The following is an 8,616-nucleotide window of genomic DNA, read 5'->3' as shown; positions in this document are numbered from 1 at the left end:
ACTATCAGGTACAGATACAACTTTATATACACACAGCACATCGAGTCCTTAAAGGTGAATTCTCTTGTAGGCAAGGTATACACAGAAAAAGCACTAATCTGAGGAAGTCCTGCAGCAATAGAGATGCTTGCCCTCAAACAAAGAACTACCTCCTTTTGTGCTAGCTATAACTCCAATCAGGAACTCCCAGTGATTCCAGTTTTGCTAGGGCCTCTTGACCCCATAAACCATCACACCAGGGCTTAGTTCATGTGGAATTCAGGAGTTCGCCCATGTTTGGAACAGGGCTGCAATGAGGTCAGGAGCTAAGAGACCCTGAGGGATCGCAAACTAAGCATCAGTGAGCATGTAGTTGCAGAGTATATGCCCATGTGACAGCACTGTTAATGAACCTTTCCCTCACTTTGCTAATGATCGTAAGTAGACTGATAATGTGGTATCTGACAGGCTGAAATTGTCTTTTGTTTTTGCAGACAAAACATAACTGGGCATTTTTCCATATTGCTGGGTAGATACCAATACCATGGCTGTGCTGGAACAGCTAGTCATAGAGAACTACAGCACAGTAAAAGGCCCTTCAGCCCATCAAGTCTACACTGGTCTAAAGTAAAGATAAGGTCAAGAGACCAGAGTCTTACCAGACTGTAGGGCTGCTGTCTCATTAGAAAGAGACAACTGGTGTTGATTTGACCTGAGGGTCACCACGCCTCTGGCAAGGGGAGAGGCTGAGAAAGAGTGTCCTTCATGGTAACCTCAGCCAAGGGAACGGAACCCATGCTGTTGGCGTCCATTTGTATTGCAAACCAGTGATAGAGGCATTTTCTGGCATTTGGCTAACAGCCTTGTATGCCTTAGCATACCAAAGATTTCTTGAATGTTATGAGGGTTTCTGCCTCTACCACCTTCACAGGCAGTGAGCTCCAGATTCCCACCACCCTCTGGGTGAAAACACCTTTCCTCACATCTCCTCTAAACTTCCTGCCCCTTACCTTAAATCTATAATCCCTGGTCATTGATCCCTCCACTGAGGAGAAAAGTTGCTTCCCATCAATCCTATTTACGCCCCAATAATTTCATACATCTCAACCATGTTTCCCCTCAGACTCCTCTGCTCCAAGGAAAACAACCCCAGTCCAATCTCTCTCCATCACTGAAACTCTTCAGCCCAGGCAACATCCTGGTGAATCTCCTCTGCACCCTCTCCAGTGCAATCACATCCCTCCCATAAGGTGGATTCCGGAACCACACACAATACTCCCACTGTGGCCTAACCAACATTTTAGACAGTTCCAGCATCATGTCTCTGCTCTTACACTCTATGCTTCAGTTAATAAAGGCAAGTATTCCATAAGCCTTCTTAACCACTTTATCTGCCTGTCCTGCTACCTTAAGGGACTGATGGACATGCACACCCAAGGTCCCTCTGATACCCAGTGCTTTTCAGCACCCTACCTTTCAACATGTATTCCCTGCCTTGTCTGTCCTGCCCAAATGCATCACCTCAACTTATCTGGATTGAATTCCATTTGCCATTGATCAGTCCATCTGATCTACCTGTCTGTTATCCCGCTGTAATCTAAGGCTATTCTCTTCATCATTTAACACTCCACCAACTTTCATATCATCCATAAATTTACTTGGGGCCTTGCTAGTTCTGGAGCACAAGTCATCTGTACTATGGCAAAATGTTGTCAGAGCCTTTGCAGTATCTTTTGCCTTCAGCTGTTTCTTGATATCACAAGGAATGATTTGAATTGGCTGAAGACTGCTACCTGTGAAAACCAAAAGAACTGAGGATGCTGTAAATCAGGAACAAAATCAAAGTTGCTGGAAAAGCTGAGCAGGTCTGGCAGCATCTGTGAAGAAAAAATCAGAGTTAACGTTTCGGGTCCAGTGACCCTTTCTCAGAAAAGGTATCTGTGATGCTGGGGTCCATTGGAGGAGGTCAAGATGGATCATCCACTTGGCACTTCTGGCTATAAAATGTTGCAAATAGTTCAATGTTACCTTTTGCACTGATGTTCTAGGCTCCCACCATTATTGAGGATGGGGTTATTTGAGGAGCCTCCTCCTCCAGTAAGTTGTTTAATTGTTCACCATCATTCACAAATGGATGTGGCAGGACTGTAGAACTTAGATCTGATCTGCTGGTTGTGGTATCACATTGCTCTGTCTATCATTTGCTGTTTCCACATTTTGGTATTCAAGTAGTTCTGTGTCATAGCTACACCAGGTTGACACCTCCTCCAGAGATCCCCACATCACAGATGCCAGTCTTCAATCTATTCGATTCACTTCATATAATATCAGGAAACAGCTCTCGATCCTGCAAAGACTATGGGCCCTGACAATATGCCAGCAATAGTACTAAGGACTTGTGCTCCCAAACTTACCGCACCCCAGCCAAGATACTCCAGCATAACTACAACAACGTGGAAAATCCAACCCAGCCACACACTGCCCAACAGTCTATTCTTGATCATCAGGAAAATGATATTGATGTCATCAACAGCGCTATCAATCAGTAATAATCTCCTCACTGCTACTCATTTCGGGCTCTGTTAAGGCTATTCAGCATTATAGTCATGTTTCATTAGGACTTTTGTGGTGCAGTTAGTAGTGTTCCTACCTCTGAGCCAGGTTTAAATCCCAGCTGCTCCAGCTGAGAGTAATATAATGTCAGAATTGGTTGAGTACAAATTGACAAAAGAGCAAAGCTCCAGAGGTGAGATGAGAGCAACTGCCCTTAACTGACTGTGGCATCAAGGATTCCTAATAAAATGAGGGTCAGTGGAATGTCCTCTTCTACTTTTTATTCACCCAGGATTGTCCTCTCGATTGATAAGGACAGGCCATAACAGATTGTGAATGAACATAATTCTGATGCTGCTGGTGGCTCACAGCACCTCATGGATGCCTGGTATTGTGTTGTTAGATCTGAATAAAATCTACCCCACTTTGTGTTGTGGTCTTGCCGTACAATATGGTGGAGAGTATCCTCAATGTCAAGATGGAAATTTATCTCAAGGACTGTGCAGTGGTCTTTACTACCGCTACTATCATGGGCCGGTAGATTGGTGAGTAGGAGGTTTTCCATCCTGTAATCTTTACTATCTGCCACAAACCCAGTCCTGCCCAGTCTAGCAGCTTAGTCCTTTAGGATTCAGCTCAGTCAGCACTATGGAGCCGCTGTTGGTGGTGGACATTAAAATATCCCACTCAGCGTACATTCTGTGTCTTATCCATTCTCAGTGCTTCCTCCAATTGGTGTTCAACATAGGGAAATACCGATTCATCAGCTGAAGCTGGTGTCAGGGTAGATGGTAGAGGGTTTCCTTGCTCATGTTTGACCCCATGCCAGGAGACTTCATAGGATTTGGGGTCAATGTCAAGGATATCCAGGGCAACTCCTTCCCAATTGTACCCCACTGTGCCACTACCTCTGAGAGAGGGGAGACATAAGGATGGTGATGTCTGAAACTGTGTCTGTTAGGTGTGAGGCTATTCTTATTTGACTGGTCTGAACTCAATGTTGACAAAGTATCAGTGTGAACTCCCAAACACAGGCTACTAGCTCTGAGCCCTAAACCCAGAGGTTTAGGTCCCCTGGGTTAATCTTCCAACGCAGTACAGGATTTGATGTTGTTGAAGTGAAGGGATGGGGGAGAATGGTGGTTACTGTCTTTGGAATGAGATTTGAAACTGAGATGAACATAAAAACTCTCAGATGGCACCAGCAAGGGAAGAGGGATCTCCCAGTGTCCTGGTCAATTTCATCCTTCAATATCCACATCAATGAAACAGGACAGGGAATTCAGCACTGTTGAAGTTATTTAACTCTCAGACTTCAATGCAATCGCTTTGGGACAGTAACAGCTTCTGGGAACTTGCAGTGAGATGCATTATTCTCACATGACATTCTGAGGGGCGGGGAAGAAATCAAAGACGGTCCTCCTCCTGCTGTTATAAAGAGCTGTGGTTCGGGGCACGTCGTTGTCAGTGGCGCTAGCTCCGAGCCGGGCGGCAGGTTGTTCCAGGATCTGCCTAAGTTGATGACTCTCACCATGTTTCACTGGCTGTTCACTCTGTCTCTGCTGAGCTGCGTTTCCTCCGCCTTGCATTTTCGAGGCAGCCAGCCTTGCTACAAGATCTTGGCCGGCAAAAAGCTTCAAGGAGTCAGGTAAAAGGGGGAGAGAGTTGCTCGAATTAACGGGAGGGCAGTGCTGGGAGGAGCCAGTCTTTCTGACAATGACCCCATCATCCTGGAGAGTTCAGTGACTCTCTCTCTGGTTCCTGCCAGACACTAACATTACTGCTGCTGTCTGACCCTTTACCAATTCCGCGGGCAGACTGTCGTTTCAAATCTGAGCTCCTGCATTTTTTCTTCCTCGCAATGGCTTCCTACACATGTGACTTCCTGTTTCTTTTAAAAGGAATTGTTTGGTTTTAAATATATAAATATGTTGCTGGGACATACTTTCGCGATGTACACCCAAGGGAGATTTTAGTAGAGGATACCCGCTGTGCTGGGCTTGGCTTCTTGCTAGTCTTCGCCGTAACAGTGAATATTTCCGTGAAAACTGCTTCCTGCTCGTCAGGTTGGTTGCTGGGGCCAAAGGTCCCGTCCGCATTGAGCTGCAATAGCCCCAACACAATGGTTGTTGTGCAAATGATGGGGTCCAGAGCTCAGTCCGGGAAGAAGGAAGCAGGGAGGTAGATGTTTCTAATGAACTGGATAAAGTCACTGAGGATCTTGATCTTCAGTTCTAACAGTGTAAACTGTTTCTTCACTCACTCGTACCACTTCTCTCCTTTTGTCAATTGAATCACCCCTCACCTTGACTCTGCCTTGCTGCTGACCCATCTGCTGGGAAGACTTGGTGGACCTTTGTTTTTAAAAAAAAAATTTGTCCATTCTGCCCCCCCCCCCCCCCCCCGTACTGTGTTACAGATCATTTGTTTTATTGTCACATGTACCTAGGTACAGTGAAAAGTTTTGTTTGGCATGCAGTACAGGCAGATCATACCATACAAAGTGCATTAGGGTAATAGAACAGAGCAAGGAATGCAAATTTACACAAAATTGCACAAAAAAACAAGACCAACATTAGATTTGAAATTTGAGGTCTATTCAGCAGTCTCATAACAGCAGGGAAGAAGCTGTTCTTGAAGCTTTTGTACCTTCTGCCTGGCAGAAGCAATTATAACTGGGGTGCGAAGGGTCTTTGTTGGCTGCCTTTCTGAGGCAATGAGAAGTGTAGATGAAGTCAATGGATGGAAGGTTGGTTTGCGTGATGGATTGCACTGTGTTCACAACTCTCTGCAGTTTCCTACAGTCCTGGGCACAGCAGTTGCTGTACCAAGCCATGATGCATCCAGATAGAATGTTTTCTGTGGCACATCTGTAAAAGTCGGTGAGGCCTTAGGGATCTGCCAAACTTCCTTCACCTCCTGAGGAAGAGGTGTTGCTGTGCCTTATTGACCGTCGCATCAATGTGGGTGATCCAAGACAAATTATTGATGATTATCACTCCTTGGAACTAATGACCAGCTGCACCTCAGCTCCATTGAAGTAGACAGGACCGTGTCCTCCTCACTTCCTGATGTCGTTGCTGTGGTAACATGAACTTGAAAACATGTCTGTTGTCCTGTGCATAGTGATGGCGAAGGCTCAATTTTCTCTCGGTCACATGGCTGATTAGAAATCTCTCTAACTTTGCCTTTCTGCCATTGGCATGCAATGAAAGGATTTGCATGTCGATACTCAAACTGTTTTGGCTACATTTTGAATGCACCTTCTGGCCTTCAATTGCTAGGAGAGTATTTACCCTCTGAGCTGGAAGTTCAGAGGTGGGGACACTACCCATTGCACAAGACCCTTCAGATTTGTGGTTAAAGGTGCTCTAGTTACTGTTACTAATCATGGAATGGCTTGGCACCCCACAGTGGGTCAGAGAACCAGATTAATGGAATTCAGCATTGGGGTGTTGTGCGACCAATGGTCAGTGAATTGGGAGTGGAGAGATTCAAGTTACTGACTTGAATCAAAGTTGAACAAAAGCTCCTTTTCTGATGAAGGGGTCTAGGCCCGAAACGTCAGCCTCTCTGCTCCTATGATGCTGCTTGGCCTGCTGTGTTCATCCAGCCCTGCACCTTGTTGTCTCGGATTCTCCAGCATCTGCAGTTCCTACTATCTCCAGAGATGAACAGCTAGTTTACCTATGGCAACATGTATGTTTATATAGCACCTAGAAGGCAAGCCCAGGTGTTTCATGGATGAAATGAATGAACACCCAACACAAAGTGGGAGCGTTAGGTATCTAAGGAAATAATTGAATGGATGGGTTTTGTGAAGAGTCTTTTTTTAAAGAAAGATGAGAAAGCAAGGCAAAGTGGTTCAAGGAGGAAGTTTCAGGGAACGGGGCTGCCACACCTCCTGTATTAAAAATAACCTAGCCTGGCCCTTGCCACAGCTGCTGGTAGGGATAACAGCAAAGTGGTTGGCAAGGAGCCAACAAGGGACTTTTTAAATAAGAAAAACAACTGAGCTTACTGGAAGGCTGTACATAACTTCCTCATTCCTTACTGCAGGAGTAGACTTAAGTGATGATGGGAAAAGAAGCCTGACGTGCAGCATTACAGGGAATCAGTGTTGAAAATATTTGATTACGATATCCTTAGAAAATTTTGATCAGGGTGTAGGTAGCACATTGTTAGAACTTAATGAAGATATCTCCCTCTTTGAGTAACCTTATAGCAAGTCTTTTTTTCCTGATTGTTTTCCTGTACTGTACATCATTATATGTTAAAGACCTAGCACAAATGCAAGTTGTTGCTACAGGAGTATGGGCAAACAAGTGTCCAATACAACTTAATGTGACAAAAAACCAAGTCATATGATCATAAAAATACACCAGGATTGTGAATGTAAACTCCAGTGAGATGAACCTTAATATGAACACGAACCTGGTGATTCAAGGACAGTTTATACAAATAAAGCCATACATAAACTATGAATAGGGAGACAGGTAATGAGAGTTAGAGCACTTTTAATTTTTTTTGGGAACAGGCAGCCACAAACTTTGTTTCTTGCGTTAGACATTGTCTCAACTGGAGACAAACTGTTTGCATCTTATTTGATCCAAACTTGGCTTCAGCCCCTCATTCCTCCTCACCATAAGGACTGCAAATCTCAACACATCTGCTTCTGAAATCCCCACTTATGTCTTTACACAGCCAATCTCCATGTTTACAGAGATCTCCTAGCCAGACTCCCACATGAGAACACAAAATGGGAGCAGGAGGCCATTCATCCCCTCTAGCCTGCCTTACCATTTACATAAGATTATGGTTGATCTGATTGTGTAGCTTTAACGCCACATTCCTGCCTACCCCTAACAACCATTTACTCCCTCTGATAGTCAAGAATCTATCTAGCTCTGACAAGAACTAAGTCATTCTGATCCTGCCATAATTCTTTGACACTCAAGATATTCTACATGCTTCCTGCTGAGTTGAAAGTGCCCAACTCACTGCCCTGGTCAACTGAAAAACCAGAGACAACCTGCTGAAATTCAAACCTAACACAGGATCTCACGTTTACATGATGGGCTGTTTAACCTATTAACCCACAGCAATAAGATATCACGTGACTCTCTCTCTCCCTCCCTCCAGTTGAGCATCGAGGTTTGCTATCTGTATCCAACTTATTTATCAGCCCTGTAGCTGCTGTTCTACATTAGTTCCCAATCTCACAAAGCAGCAAGTTTAAAATTCTGATTTTTGTATTTACAGTACTTTGTTGCTCCATCCTCCCACCCCCTCCCCATTATCCTTGCAACTTCCTTCAGCCCTGCAAACAACCCTGTTTCTGTTCCTCAATTCTAGCTTCTTGTGATTTCCCTCTCTTCTCACTACAACATTGCTAGCTATACTGTCAGCCATTTCAGCCTCACACCCTGAAAATCCTTCCCTTCAAATCCTGTGTTTCTCCACATTTTATCTTCCGTTGAGACTTTAGTCAAAACACAACTCTTTGACCAAGCTTTTATTTAACCCTAACTCTTCCTTTCTTGTATATATTAAAATATCCTAAATCATTTCTCAACTGGGGAAACTAGATGACAATACAGTAGTAATTATACTACTTCCATTAGTATCTGAAATTGAGCCAAAAATCTTCCATCGTCTAATAACAAAGAATGGTCAATCAGGGAAGGGAAATGTCCAAGGAAGAGGAAAGAAAGAGCTTGCATTTAAATGGTGATAGGACATCCCAAATCACTTTATAGCCAATGGAGTCCCTTTTCAAAACCAGTCATTGTCTGAGGAAACATGGTAACCAAATCTGTGCACAGCAAGATCCCATACAAAAAAAAAAATTCAGATGACTTGTATCCCGTTTTGAGAAGATTGTTTGACTTGGACATAATCTCCATTTAAAATCTTATCTGAAAGACCACTTCAAATAATTGAGGACCACACTGCAGTGTCAGCGAAAATGAGTCCAGGGTTACCCATTCAGCCATCGTTGACATTTACACAGCCTGAAAACTGAAGTTAGTGTATGATTACTATGGTATATAGAAATGGTTACTTCTATTTATACATAGAATC

At 44.0% G+C, this 8,616-nt stretch overlaps 1 protein-coding gene across 1 annotated transcript in view; it reads left to right on the top strand.

Annotated features, from left to right (window-relative positions):
* The window catches only part of LOC109937610 (cathepsin Z-like), a 59,351-nt gene that overhangs the window by 37,748 nt on the left and 12,987 nt on the right, over positions 1 to 8,616 (top strand).

This window comes from Rhincodon typus, chromosome 19, assembly GCF_021869965.1.
Source record: "Rhincodon typus isolate 14 chromosome 19, sRhiTyp1.1, whole genome shotgun sequence".
NCBI classification, from domain to species: Eukaryota; Metazoa; Chordata; class Chondrichthyes; order Orectolobiformes; family Rhincodontidae; genus Rhincodon; species Rhincodon typus.
This window is presented reverse-complemented; position numbering and strand designations above follow the sequence as displayed.